This window comes from Colobus angolensis, unplaced genomic scaffold (assembly GCF_000951035.1).
Source record: "Colobus angolensis palliatus isolate OR3802 unplaced genomic scaffold, Cang.pa_1.0 Scaffold328, whole genome shotgun sequence".
Lineage (NCBI taxonomy): Eukaryota > Metazoa > Chordata > Mammalia > Primates > Cercopithecidae > Colobus > Colobus angolensis.
Window position 1 is genome coordinate 1,321,712 of NW_012116577.1, and position 15,594 is coordinate 1,337,305.

The window sequence follows — 15,594 nt, forward strand, 5'->3', positions numbered from 1 at the left end:
ATCTCATCAAACACATGCTGTGGATTTAGGATTGGGAAGAAAAAAATGTGTAGAATCACAACACTTTAACATTCAATGTAAAAGTGTTCTCAGTAACCTCAGCTCTCAGTAATAGAAAAACGAAAGAATATCACCCATGAAATTACACAGAATTTTAGAGGATACATTTCAGTCCACCTTCGTATGGAGGCACCACTTGTGGTTTGACACAGCATAGTTCCACTGTGACATTTGTTACATTTTCCTGAGCCCTACCTTCCCACAGAGAAAAAGGCCATTTCATGCTGTAACCTTCCACAAAATCTTTCAAAAGAGCTTTTTAATAATTTGGAGGTTATAACAGAGATGGTGATACAACCAACCTAGACAAAAGCTTACAGTCAAAATTAAACCTGATTGAAATTACAAGGAAAAGTCTTGGGTGAAAGCACTCCATTTATGGCTGATTAAAATTTATAATGTATTTGTTCCCAAGATTCTCAAGAGAGAAGTCACAAATCTATTTGTTTCTGGCCATAGGTTTTGCATCCAAATATAAGACTGGTGACTGAGAGGTAATGGTAGTCAACTAATCATGGTATGGCCGTGGAGTTTTGTTTGTTTGTTTGTTTCTGTTTATTTTTAGAGACAGGATCTTCAGGATCTTGCTTTTTTACACAGGCTGCCCTCAAACTCCTGGGCACAATGGATCCTTTTACTTCTGCCTTCCAAGTAGCTGAGACTACAGGCACACGCCACTGCACCCAGCTGCAGAGATTTTTTTAAAAACCAACAAATTCACTCTTTTCCTCCCTGACTGTCTGAAGAGAGGCCGCCATCATGAACGACACCGTAACTATCCGCACTAGAAAGTTCATGACCAACCGACTACTTCAGAGGAAACAAATGGTCATTGATGTCCTTCATCCTGGGAAGGCAACAGTGCCTAAGACAGAAATTCAGGAAAAACTAGCCAAAATGTACAAGACCACACCGGATGTCATCTTTGTATTTGGATTCAGAACTCATTTTGGTGGTGGCAAGACAACTGGTTTTGGCATGATTTATGACTCCCTGGATTATGCAAAGAAAAATGAACCCAAACATAGACTTGCAAGACATGGCCTATATGAGAAGAAAAAGACCTCAAGAAAGCAACGAAAGAAATGCAAGAACAGAATGAAGAAAGTCAGGGGGACTGCAAAGGCCAATGTTGGTGCTGGCAAAAAGTGAGCTGGAGATTGGATCACAGCGGAAGGAGTAAAGGTGCTGCAGTAAAGGCTACCTGTGTCCATTTTGGATTTTTCACGAGCAGATTAATAAACTAAAAACTTTAATGTGTAAAAAAAAAAACAAATTCTATAATGTACAACCAAGTATTACTTTATAAATATGTTAGGCCATACCTGCTTTCATCTAGAAAACAATTGCTAGAATAAGATAAATGGGCCAGTCAATACTCTCAGATAATATAACAGGAGAGTTCTGATAGGCATCAAACCAATTTCATTCCTCTCATAAAGAACCCCTCTTTGCTCTGCCCCGAAATCAAATACTTTCTGTGACATTTTTCCTGTCCTGAGGAGTTGAGAATTCTCCTAGTCCTATCTCCTCACCTTCCCAGACAAAGTTGTACACAGCATCATCTACACTTACTGTCTTCTTATGCTCATCTCCTAGGAGGTCCTCAGCCTACTGCCGTCTGCCTTCTCAGGCTGTCACAACAGCAACCCATGTTCTCATAAATGGTAAATGTCACTAAACCTAAGGGACAACTTTCAGCCTTAATATTCCTTGGCCTCTAAGCAATGATAAGGCTTATAACTCCCTCTCTTCCTAGAGTTTCTGGACAGTGCACTCCCATGGTTTCCAGTAGAATATACAGAAAAAGCCCACAATCTCTGAAGCTAGAATGCCTGGTTTTAAATCAGCCCTACCATATATTGGTTGGTGACAGTTTCGAAGTTACTTAACCTTTCTGGGGCTCACATATTTTTCATCTGTAAAATCAGGGATCATAGTAGCACCAACCTCTCAAGAATATGAAATTGATCTAATATATGTAAAAACATATAATACAGTGCCTGGCACATAGTAAGTGTCATATATGTTTTAGCTTTTACCATTATTATTATTATTATGCTCCTTCTCTGGTCACTTCTTCTTTGTTGGTATTTGTCAAGGTTTGTTCCTAGAATCTCTCTTTGCCCCATTATCCTTCTATTTAGTGATGAGGACTGACCATAACCTCCAGTCCATTCCTATTTCTTGAACATTAAACACATATATGCAACTGCCTGCTGGGTATTTCAAATTCAACATGTCCACAGATGAATTCATCTTCTCCCTTCAAAGCCCGTTCCTCCTCAGTGTTCTCTTTCTCTAAAATTACAACCACCTCCCACACAGGCATCCAAGCCAGAAAGCACAAATCATGCCTGACTGTCATTCCCCTCATCTTCCAAATGCAAACAAGTCCTGCAGATCCTGCCTACCTCCTTACTGTTTTTGAGAATATCCCTTCCTCCTCTAACTGTGTCAGTCTAGTCTAGGTCACCACTATGTCTCTCCTGGATCACCATATACCTTCACTGTCAGCCTTATCTTTCCCTAAACATTTTCCACATAGCAAAGACAGCACTCTTCAAATGCTCAGATCTACTTGTGTTTCTGACTCCACTTAAAAGTCTTCCATGTCATAACTAATATGGTCCACAGAGCTCTTCATAATGTAATCTGGCCCTGCATACTTCTTAAGCCTCAATTATTATCCCTCTTCCTCTTGCACAACTTTCACCTCCTCAGATCTCTGTCCCCACTGGACCTTCACATACATATGCTGTTTCCTCAGCCTGGAACTTTTTTCCATCTCACAAACTTCCCCACTTCATCTGACTATTCCTGTCCAAACATGTTTCCTCAAGGAGACTTCCTCTGACACCCACAGTATATTCAGTACCCTACGCTCATAAAAAAAAACTGCAGTCTCTTAATAATATTGTTTTCTTACAATTTATTTAAATATTGAAAGTTAGCATGCAAATAAATAATTGGAAACTGTGATACATACTATGAAGGAAAACATCTGTTTCCCTCAGCAGACTATAATCTCTTAAGGACAAGACCTTTTCTGAACTCAATGCCTAGAATAATAGTCTTTCACATGTATGCTATATATATTTGCATATAAATCTGTAGAAGAAGAGGAATATCATTAATGCCAACAGGAAAATACATAATGGAAAAGAAAGAGAAAGACAGCATCATTGCCTATCAGAATTCACCTGTTACATTATCTGGGAGAATTGACTGTCAATACCCATCTCCACACACCAACCTTACACCTCCAATTTCATCTCCATAGCTTGAATGAAATGAAAGGTGATCTATGAAATAGCTGAGATAATCCCTGATACATGTTTTGAATTGGTCAAGAAATATTAACAATTTGTTGTACATGTTACATTGCAGTAGACATCAAACTCTATTAAAACTAAAAGGCCTCAAAGATTGTGGAAGCTAAAGGCAAATGCCATTATATGAAACCAGTACAAGAAATTAGTATACAAACAATATGTGAAAAATAATTTTTTTAATTTAAAATCTGTCTGTAATGATTCTGCCTTAGAGTCCCAGGTAATAAAAGATAACCAGATAAGATTGCTAAATAGAAATGGCAGACTAAAAATATGGCTTTTTTAATATATTTTTGCTCTTTATCTTCTTGCTCTTCCTCTCTCACCCCTTTTTCTTCTTCTCTTACTCCGTTCTTTTCCCTCCTTCTCCTCATCCCCTGCAATAAATAATATACTACTGTATTAGTTTGTTTTCACACTGCTATAAAGACATACTTGAGGCTGGGTAATTGATAAAGAAAAGAGGTTTAATGGACTTACAGTTCCACATGGCTGGGGAGGCCTCAGGAAACTTACAATCATGGTGGAAGGTGAAGTGGAAGCAAGGACCTTCTTCACATGGAGGCAAGAGAGAGAAGTGCATGCAGGGGAAATGCCAGACACTTATAAAACCATCAGATCTTGTGAGAACTCACTCACTATCACGAGAACAGCATGGGAGAAACTGTCTCCATGAGCCAATCACCTCCCTCCCTTGACACATGGGAATTACAGGTCCTTCCCTCCAGATGTGGGGATTACAATCGGAGATGAGATTTGGGTAGGGACACAGAGCCCAACTATAGCAACTACATTATTCATATAATGTCAGAGATATCCCCCTGACTGGAGATTTGTCAAGGAAATCAAACTAGAATCAAAAGATTTTTAAACATAAAAATAACATTATAATTTTTGTTAAAATCAAATAGTAAATGGCTAAACAAGGAAATGTCAGACAATAATCTTGAGAAAACAAACAGAACATGAAATTACTTCTATAAATTAATGTCAGATAATTGCTAAGAGCAGAATCAATTTTATGGAAGAGGTATAACACAAAATGTTTCAAATTGTTTTCTTTTAAATTGGTGGTATGGGTATTTTGGGAAAGATAAACCATTATAACTAACTCCAGAACTTGGTCTTAGCTATTTGAGCCCTCGTCTTAAGCAGAATTACATGTTTTAACTTAAGCCTGAAAACCCCACTTTTTCTTGTAAGTGATTCTTGAGAACTTATTTGGAGCTTCTATCAAGTAATTGGGGCTACCCACAGACTACTGAACAGAGGACAATTTTATCCAGGAATTCCTTCCAGTTTTATCAAATAACAGCTTTGGAAGGGACAAACATGGAATCATCAAGAGGGGGAGAATACACGCCTACGACATCATATCAAACAAGGTCTTTGTTCAACGACATGCCAGGGAGGTCTTCCCTCATCCCTCTATCTGAAACTGAAACCCTCCACCACACTCCCTATTCCATATTTCTGCTCAACATTCTCCTCAAACATTCCTACCATCTAATATACAAAATATTTCATTTATTCATCCAGTTTGTTTTCTGTCTCCTTCCACCAAAATTTAAGCTCCACGACATCAGGAATGATTTTGTGTGTGTGTGTGTGACGGAGTCTCACATTGTTGCCCAGGCTGGAGTGCAGTGGTGCAATCTCGGCTCACTGTAAGCTCCACCTCCCGGGTTCACGCCATTCTCCTGCCTCAGGCTCCCAAGTAGCTGGGACTACAGGTGCCCAACACCACACCCAGCTAATTTTTTGTATTTTTAGTAGAGATATAGTTTCACCGTATTAGCCAGGATGGTCTCAATCTCCTGACCTCGTGATCTGCCCACCTTGGCCTCTCAAAGTGCTGGGATTATAGGTGTGAGCCACCATGCCCAGCCAGGAATGATTTTTTAATCTATCATATTCACTACTGTATTCCCACAGCTAGAACAGGACCTGACACATAGTAAATGCTCAACAAATATTTGTTGAATGAATAAATAAAATAAAATCTATTCTTGGAATCAATATGGTAACTGACAGTGCATTTCAGATTACCTTTACCTCTACATGGTTCAGTTTAATGTAGCTGGAAGTCTTGTCATAGATTAAATTTAAAAATGATTTTCTGCACTAATGATAAGAGTTCGATAGTCACCTTGATCAACAAGGAAGTGCTAATCACATATGAGTCAATTCAGATTAACTCCCCAGAAATTACTCTGTATCCACATTTACATGAGTGGATGTCCAGAAGAAAGTATATAGTAAGTCCCTTTGTTTGGAGAATCATAAAGGAGAAACTGCCTCACACCAGAAATGGAATGGGGAAATAGAAAGTGGTGAGAATTCTGGGTCCTCAAAATGGTAGACATCTGTACCCACCATGATCAGATAATCCAGAGCAAGCTTGCAGCCTAGGAGGAGGGACCATGGCAAATAGTCCTTGTATCAGTGCCTGGATCAAGAGCTAGAGTAGAGGACCCAATTAATCTGCCATTGCCAGTCCACATACAGTAAAGAAAATGTTGCTTGCTAATTCCCTGGGGAATCCAAGAACTGATGTGCTAAGGCCAACTGAATATCACCCAGAATTCCCTACCTAGCACTCAAGGTTCCATTGATTTGCCCAAATAGATGTCAAATATCCAGTACTATCAGACTGGTCAGTTTTTCCTTATCAGATACGCTCTTACAATATACATTTGCCATTTTTCAGCTAATTGCTCAAAGTCCAATTTCCTCCAATCCAATCCATCTACTTTCCTTAAGATGTAATGGCAAGACATCTTCCACTCTGCCTTCCTTGACTAAACTAATTCCATACTGCTCTTCTTCTCAGATTTCCTGTGGAAACTATAAAAATAATATCTTAGATTTGCAGAGAAGTTGAGAATCTACAGAGCACATTCATGGTAGTGTCCCCCCAGTTCCCCTCCCACCCACACACACCTTCTTTCTGTGTCCTAACCAAAAATCTTAGAGTGCCTTGACCGTTTTGTGACCCGGCCAGCTGTAGGTTTTTCCCAGCAGGCTTGAACCCAAACTGGGGCTTTGAACATTCCTAAGCACTAATAAAGGCATCTAGGTCATTGCCCAAAATACTCAAAGAAACTGGCTATAGCCCTCAGCTGAATTTCTGAAACCCTAATATAAACTCTCTACCCTTACCCGCTTCTGCAGACAAACCTATGTAGAACACCCCTTTCATCTTGTCTATCGTGAGGACTGCTGCAGCCCTCTGTAAGTTGCCCTAATAAATGTTTTGGACTGATCCCCCTGGCATTTGGGCTTCTTTCTTTGGAATCCCAACTGGCACCATCTCAGGACAGTTTGGGACATGCTCTTGTGGGGACTCCCCTCCTCTGGGGGTGAGTCCAGCTTCAGGTTCTGCATTCACATACTCACTTAGATAAATAAACACTATAGACACATGTTTTTCTTGTACCTGCAAGCCCTATAGCCTTTCCACAGCTTGCTCTTCCCAATCCTAGTAGGGTTCACCCACGAGTACACATGTTAATGAGGAAATAAAATTAGTTTATTATATTGAAAAGTACTCCCAGGGCATTTGTCTTGATAGCAGCTGAGTTTATTTTGTTATTTCAGTGATGAAAGTGCTTGGTAATGATCCAAAGCAAACCAATCTTTTTCAAAGTTTTTAGTGTTTAGTGTTAACAACAAAATTTAATGCTTGGTGTTAACAACAAAATTCCCTACCTGACACAGTATTAAAATGTTTTACATTCAATTTTCTCAAAGACTCAGGTATGTGCTACATGCCCATTTTGCAGATTAAAAACAACAACAACAACAACAAACTAAGTCTTAAAAATGCTAACTAATTTGCCCATATAAGCAGATTGAGAATCTGAATCTGCTCTGTATGACTTGAAAGCAGAAGCCCTTAGGCAACACACTCCGCAGTCAGGCACTATTCTGTTACACACAGTGTACTGTCAGGGCTGCAGTACAACAGAAAGTCATCTCAGATATCACCAGGGACATTCAGGGTATAAAGCAAATGTGTACAACTGCCTGGGGCCTCAGGCAGAGCCATGCAGTGACTAAGGGAGGCAGCAGGAAAGGGAAGAAGAGGCTGAAGCTAAATAAGACTGGAAAAATTCAAGTAAACCATGCTCCCACCTCATCCTCAAGATAAAAAGAGCTTTTCTTGGGGAAAAGGGACTGAAGGCTTCACTTCCACACACACCGCTGAGGTTCCAAGTGTTTAAGAGATTGTCTTACCTTATTTTCTTCTTTAGTGCTACCTGCTAATCTTCCTTTTAACCAGACTTGTCTGACCATATGAATAGATTCAGGGTTTGAAAAATGTCAGGACACAGTGAGCGCCTCAGTCATTAGCCTAACAGTCTAATTTTCTTTTCCAAATATTATATTCAACTTTTTTATTTATTGTCATAGAGCATAATGGATAAATGCACAGATTTTGTTTTGCCATGCACTCACTGTGGGACCTTGGAAATGTTGCTTAACCTCTCCATGCCTCAATTTACTCATCTGTAAAATAGGGATAACAATGGCACCTATCTCTTTGGAGATACTGTGAGGAATAAATGAGATAGTATATGTAATGTACTTGAGATATTGCCTGACCCAAAATAAGCTCTCCATAAGTATTTGCTATTATGATTATTATATAAGTAATGTGTCATAAGGATTATAAAAAATGATAGCTAATATTCAATGAACAATGATGCTAAGTGCTCCCCATTTATTTCTCATACAAACCCTGGAAGGTAGACATTCTTACTGTACCGATTTTACATGAAACAGAGGCCCAGAAATGTGAATCCACAAATTACCCAGGCAATAAATGACAGAGTTAGAACTCAAGCCTACCAATCTACTCCAGAATCAAGCTCTTAACTACTATATTATTTCAAGTAGGTAATGATACTTGCTAAAAGATACTAAAGTTTTGCTCTGTGCCAGGTATAGCTGCAATAGCTTTACAACTCTTTCCTCAATTAATTATCACAACCACCTTATGGAATGGATGCTTTTATTGTTTTCAACATACAAAGGAGAAAACTGAGGGACCAGGCATTAGACAACTTGGCCAAGACCACATATTGCATTAGTTCATTTTCACTCTGCTGTAAAGAACTACCAAAGACCAGACAATTTATGAAGAAAAGAGGTTTAATTGATTCACAGTTCATCAGGCTGCATAGAAGCATGGCTAGGAGGCCTCAGGAAACTTCCAGTCATGGCAGAAGGGGAAGGGGAAGCAAGTTCACCTTACCATGGCAGAGCAGGAGAGAGAGAGTAAGGAGGGAAGTGCCACAGTTTTAAACCATCAGATCTCATGAGAACTCACTCACTATCATAAGAACAGGATGGGGAAATCCACCCCCATGATCCAATCACCTCCCACCAGGTCCCTCCCCTGACACTTGGGGATTACAATTCATCGTGAGATTTGGATGGGGACACACAGCCAAACCATATCACACATCTAGTATGTGACTTAGGTAAGTGTACCCCATACGAAGAAGTAAACAAAGCAGAGGTGCTAAATTTTCATCTCTGTGACCTAATACCAGATAGAAGACAACAATTTTCAAAAAGGAAACTCCCTTCTGGTATGTTCATCTGAACAGTTTCTAAGCCAGTGTGACTCAGAGAAAGACTCAATACTGGAATCATAAAAGAAGAAACTGATTAAATGCTAATACATTTGGTTTTACCTTACTACTCAATCGTTTTCTGCCTCTACTAGCAGCCATTTTCAATAGTCATTTTTAATGTCCTACACCATTTGAATAGAATATAATTCACTATTAGCAAATATGGACCAACTTTTCACATGAAGCAAGACCATTGGTTTCATTTGGTTCATGACCCAAGGAAATTATGGACAACGCAGGGAGAGATGGTGGCTGAGTATTCATTCTACGTAACTATGACACAAAGGAGAATCTGCCAATGATATATTTGGTCAAAACCCGCAGGAATTTACAGTCGTGACTTAACAGTATTAATGGATAACAATTTATAAGGTGTGAAAAAGGATCATACACTAGCCCAATATACTCTTGAAGTCTTTGTGCAAATTAGAAAGATGCACTTTATGCTGCTATAAGGACACATGCACCCGCATGTTCACTGCGGCACTATTCACAATAGCAAAGACTTGGAACCAACCCAGATGTCCATCAATGATAGACTGGATTAAGAAAATGCAGCATATATATACCATGGAATACTATGCAGCCACAAAAAAAGATGAGTTCATGTCCTTTGTAGGGACATGGATGAAGCTGGAAACCATCATTCTCAGAAAACTATCACAAGGACAAAAAACCAAACACTGCGTGTTCTCACTCATAGGTGGGAATTGAACAGTGAGAACACTTGGACACAGGAAGGGGAACTTCACACACCGGGGCCTGTCATGGGGCGGGGGCGGGGGTGGAGAGGGATAGCATTAGGAGATATACCTAATGTAAATGACAAGTTAATGGGTACAGCACACCAACGTGGCACATGTATACATATATAACAAACCTGCACATTGTGTACATGTACCCTAGAACTTAAAAGTATAATGGAAAAAAAAAAAAGAAAGAAAGATGAGCTTTGGTTTGGTGAGCATAACACAAACTTGACTATAGCTTCAGCACTCTAAACCAAGGGCTTGGTGTATGTTCCAAACAGATCTTGACGAATCTGAGATAATATGGGAAGGTACTTTTAGAAGTCTTGAGAGACATGATCAATAGCAAAAACAGAAACATACTGATGTTGATCTTGAGAAGAGAATAAATACACGGGTCAAAAAGGAAAATGGCAAGCAAATTTTCTTTACAGGACAATTGTGTGGGAGGATGGCAATGTGTCACAGGAAATAATACTTGTCAAGGGTTAGGACAAACTTATTAGATCCCTTATATTTATATCAGAATTAAGTACTTGACTTGCTGGAGAAAAAACACAAGAGGAATATATGAAAGAGCAATGAATAAAATTTAAGATTTTTGTGGATTTTTTAGAATGTTACTCTAGGTAATAAAAAGGTTGTGATCAATTATGTTATCACAAATTAACTACTAGAAGACAAATAATTAATTAACAAGGAATGGTAAAGAACCCCAATTAGGAAAAGAGAAGACATGATGACAATGGTAATAAAAATGGACCAAAAAAGAAAAAAAAAAACAAAACAAAACAAAAAACACCTGGCAGTTACTGAGCACCTAATGCTGTGAGCTTTACCTTCATTACCTTCACAATAACCTTATGGGAAACACCATTATTAGTACCACTTTACAGATGAGAAAACTGAAGCGTAAGAGGTTATGTGACTTAACCAGGATCTCACGTAAAGTAATAGAACTTGGATTTACACCCAGGCAGTTTAAGTCTGGAGTTTACCTGCTTGACCAACAGACTATACAGTCATGAGTTAAACTGACAAAAATAGCCAAAATTGACAAGAACATTGATGCAGGTAACTAGGCACATCAAATGTTGTCCCACCTCCATTTGCATGGGGAAAAGTCAGAATGATGATGTTCCTGATAGTGATGGAATACGTGACCAGAATAGAGTGATGGAAATAAGAAGATACAATGAAATTCAAATACTGTTAAAATGACTTCTCTACTAACCAGGAAAATAACTTACAATAAGGAAGACTTAGAATAAACAAAATGGAATGAACTTCCATGCCTGGCTTCATCTTGCCTCTGGAATTGACTGAAAACAAGTTTGCTGTGTAGGCGTTTCATGGTAATGACTTTACTATTATTAACAATGACAATAGTTCCAGGCAGTATTTCATATTTACATAGCAGCCTTCAACATAGGAGCAAAAGTACCTGGCAAACATTCTCATTTTTATTATTGATGCCTTAGATTAATAAAGTGCCTTTCTGTCAAAGAGCTCATTAATCCTTACACGGACTCCTGTGACACAAATAGGCAAGCAATCCATTTCTACATTTTACATATGGAGAAACCAAAGCTCAAGGACCTGTGCATAATTGTTTAGCAAGATTGTAGCTGAGCCTAGAATGAAATCATAAAGAACCCAGTGTTTTCCTGCCCTTGAGTGAAACTCTATCTCATTTACAGCTTCTTACTCCAAATTATCTGAGACATTGGGGCCTTCTTTAACAACTAGACCCTCCCACTCAGATTTTTACTGCCTCTTGTTCAAGCTGGATTCCCTCTCTCTCCTTCCTTTTAACTGCTCATCCTGCTTCTCTTATCTCTCTTCTTCAAACCAACATTACTGCCAGAATCATTTTCTTAAATCTGTTTAGAGAAAAAGGAGAGGTTCTTCATCGTCTATAGAAACAGACCCCAAATTCCTTCACAGATCATTCAAGGCCTCCCTCAGTCTGGCCCCAATCTATTTTCCTAGCCATGTCTCTGATGCCATATCCCCTATGCATAAGTCATGCAAACCTAAACTTCTGAACTCCAAACCCACTCTGCTCCTTGATCATTCTGCTCCTTCTTCCAGAAATTACCTTTCCAACTCCAGCACTATCACAATATGTTCCCATTTCTACCCCAGTGTTGTCTTCCTCATGAAGCCCTCCTGACTTACCATCTGGAAAGGACTGCTTCCTCCAGCTCCTCCATGTTTAGTCTTATTCGTAACACTCATCACATTTTACCTAGGACTACAGTGACTTATGACAGAACATCTCTCGTTAGAACATTCTGTCACTGAGATTCCCAGAGTCAGGTCCTATGTCAGATTTTGTGACAGGTAATGGGTGAAAATGAGAAACATCCCCGCTTTTGTGAGGCTTATAGTCTGGCAGCCTTCCTCATTTACGGTACCTTATCTAAATGGCAAAACACTATTTTCTCAAGGGTGTTACATAATAGTGCCAGGCTAGATGCATAAAAGAGGCATTTATTCATTACATACAACAGATACTTTTTTTTTTTTTTCTTTTCTTTTTTTGAGACGGAGTCTCGCTCTGTCGCCCAGGCTGGAGTGCAGTGGCAGGATCTCAGCTCACTGCAAGCTCCGCCTCCCGGGTTCGCGCCATTCTCCTGCCTCAGCCTCCCGAGTAGCTGGGACTACAGGCGCCCGCCACCTCACCCGGCTAATTTTTTGTATTTTTTAGTAGAGACGGGGTTTCACCGTGTTAGCCAGGATGGTCTCGATCTCCCGACCTCGTGATCCACCCGTCTCGGCCTCCCAAAGTGCTGGGATTACAGGCTTGAGCCACCGCGCCCGGCCAACAGATACTTTTTAGGAGTGGTTCTCAAAGTATAGTACACAGACCTCTGAGGGTCCCCAAGACCTTTTCATGTGGCCCCCAAATTAGTCAAAACTAATTCCAAATAATATGAAGACATGGTTCAACATTGTCACTTTCATACTCTCACAAGCGTATGGTAGAGTCTTCCAAAGGTGACTTGATGTGTGGTATGACAAAAATTTGAAAGAATAGGTAGATAGGAGAATTCAGCTGCTTTCTGTTAAAGCAGTCATTAAACAGATTGGCAAAAGGGTAAAACAACGCCATTTTGTCACTAAAGTATTTTTGTTTCTTAAAAGTAGTTTTCATAAACAGATAACATTATTTATGTTAACATGTAATGGGTTCACAATCATTCATTTTTAAATAAATTACATACATATTTAAAATTTTATATTTTAATTTATAAAATGATAAATACCAGGGGCTATAACAGAAATTCTTTAGGTTTCTCAATACCTTTCAAGAATATAAAGGGATCATGAGACTAAACCGTTTGAAATTACTGCCTGCGGGCAGTGGGTTCATGTCTCTCTGCAGAACCTCATTTGAGAATGCCTGAGTAGAAGCTGAGTTTAGAGACAGGGTCTTGCTCTGTCACCCAGGCTGGAGTGTTTATCACAGTCACTGCAGCCTCAACCATCAGGGCTCTAGAAATTCTACCCCTCAGCTTCCCGAGTAGCGAGGACTATAGGCACACGTCACCACACTCAGCTAACTGTTTTACTTTTCGTAGAGTCAGTGTCTTGCTATATTACCCAGGCTGGTCTCAAACTCCTGGGCTCGAGCAATCCTGCCTCAGCCTCCCAAAGTGCTGGGATTACAAGCGTGAGCTACCATGCCTGCTCTCAACTTCTATCAAAGAAACTATCCTACGTGTGAGATTTATTCACAAGATTTTCTCCTTTCTCTCCCCACCCCCAAAGCCCCCTAGTTTAATAGTGAGCTGCTTAGGAACAGAGACTAAGTCAAACTTATCTTTGTTCCTGCAGCACCTGGTACAGAGTAAACAGTCAGTAAATATTTGTGGGAGGGAGGGAGGGAATGTGAGGGGAGGGAGCAAGAAACTGTGTGATATTTATTCTTCCAAGACTCTACCACAGTAATCTGCCCATTGAAAATGTCTGTTAACTTCATGTAAATGTGTTTGTATTGATATCATACCTAAAGTGACCAAAGTTTCAATAGTTTCACCGGGTATGTTAGAAAATCCCAGTAGAGTTTAGAAATCATTATTTCTAAAGGCAAATTTTAAAAGATTTCTCTCATAAATAAATTAATAAACAAGTCTGTGTGCACATTAGTCTTTCAATAGCAAAGGATAATTTTGGGATAAAAAATGATGCAAACTGGGAAAATTGATATGGTCAGTTTGGCTGACTATGCATAAACTACCTATCCTCCTCATGGATAGTATATCTTTAATAAATAGAAGACACTTCCTATATCTAAAATATCTTACTTCTTGATCTAGAGTAAATAAGAATGGGCAGGATTAAGCTGAAGACAACAAAAGGGGGAAAGTTAAAGCAAAACTGTGCATTGGCAAGTCCCTCTCTGAGAGCTTTCTGAGCCCTCTCTTCCCCTCCTAGCTGCTTTGCATCCTCATGGAGTCCTTCACTAGCCAAGGCTTCCCTCATCAAGGTACCCCACTTGAATGTGACCTCCTAGGTATTAGCTCATTCTTTAATTCAATCTGTGTGCAACTTAATCCACGTAAATTTTACAATTGAAGAAATTTAGACATCATCTATTACAACTCTCTCATATACAGTTGAAGTTCAGCTTTGTCTTATCTTGAAATTATTTTTCGCTATTGAAGGACTAGTATGCACAAATATTTGTGCATTGATTACTAATGAGAGAAATCTTTTAAAATTTGCCTTTAGAAATCAGGATTTCTAAACTGTACTGAAATTTTCCAACATACCCGGTGAAACTATTAGTGTCTTAGTCACTTTAGAAATTAAGACTTGCCCAAGGGAATGTTAATTCAGGACATAGCTGGGATAAAAATCTAGCATTAAGTCCTCTTCCTTTTCCAGAAACTATTTGACTAAATCTCCTAAACTCAAACAAATACTCTGCTCTAGACCATTCTTGATTTCTTCTCCATATAAAAATTTTTCCTATATATTCCTTCAGTGTCCTGCTATTTTAATGCACCATATTTATTCAAATGTGGTTAGTACCTATGATCCAAAATCCATTATGACTAATTCACACCTTAATTCAAGTTAGTTTATCAGGTTAGCAAGCCAATCAATTTTTGCCTCATAACATTTCTATTTGAATAGGAATGGTTAAAGTCTTCAACTAAAAGAACAAGTGGAAATTTTATACATGATATCGGGTTCAGAAACAGAGATAGATGAAAATCAGAATGTGTTTTGGTTTCTTACATTTTAACACAGAGTCAGACATCTATACAAAGGACCAAAGTTACAATAATTGCAATGAATGAGAGTTTATTGCCTGTGATGTTTCACTTTGTTAACCTAAACCCTGGTTGACAACAGGATAGTCAAACAAATATATGACATGATACACAGGTGTCACAAGCTATCTTCAGGGAATTGACTCCAGGACCACTCCTGAGGATACCAAAATCCAATGATGCTCAAACCCCTTATATAAAATGGTAGTATCTGCATATAATTTACACACATCCTCCCATATACTTTGCCAACTCTTGATTACTTATGGTACCTGATACAATGTAAGTGCTACATAAATAATTATTATACTGTACTGTTTATAACAAGGAAAAAATGTCTGTATGTGTTCAGTACAGACACAACCATCATAGGCCTAACTACATTTTCAAACCATGGTTGGTTAAATCTGTGGATGTGCAACTGCAGACACAGAGGGCTGACTAGATTAGTCTGAAACTCACAAAAGATGACATACAGTCATCCCTTGATACATCCAGGACCTCAGGTCTCTAACCA

The 15,594-nt window shown here is 39.0% G+C and overlaps 1 protein-coding gene and 1 pseudogene across 5 annotated transcripts in view; one reads left to right on the forward strand and one right to left on the reverse strand.

The window, feature by feature from the left end:
* The window catches only part of MAPK10 (mitogen-activated protein kinase 10), a 344,777-nt gene that overhangs the window by 315,597 nt on the left and 13,586 nt on the right, over positions 1 to 15,594 (reverse strand). The window lies entirely within an intron of this gene.
* Positions 787 to 1,331, forward strand: LOC105518700 (annotated as a pseudogene). Its single transcript, XR_001002870.1, has one exon. The product of XR_001002870.1 is annotated as a 40S ribosomal protein S24 pseudogene (transcript).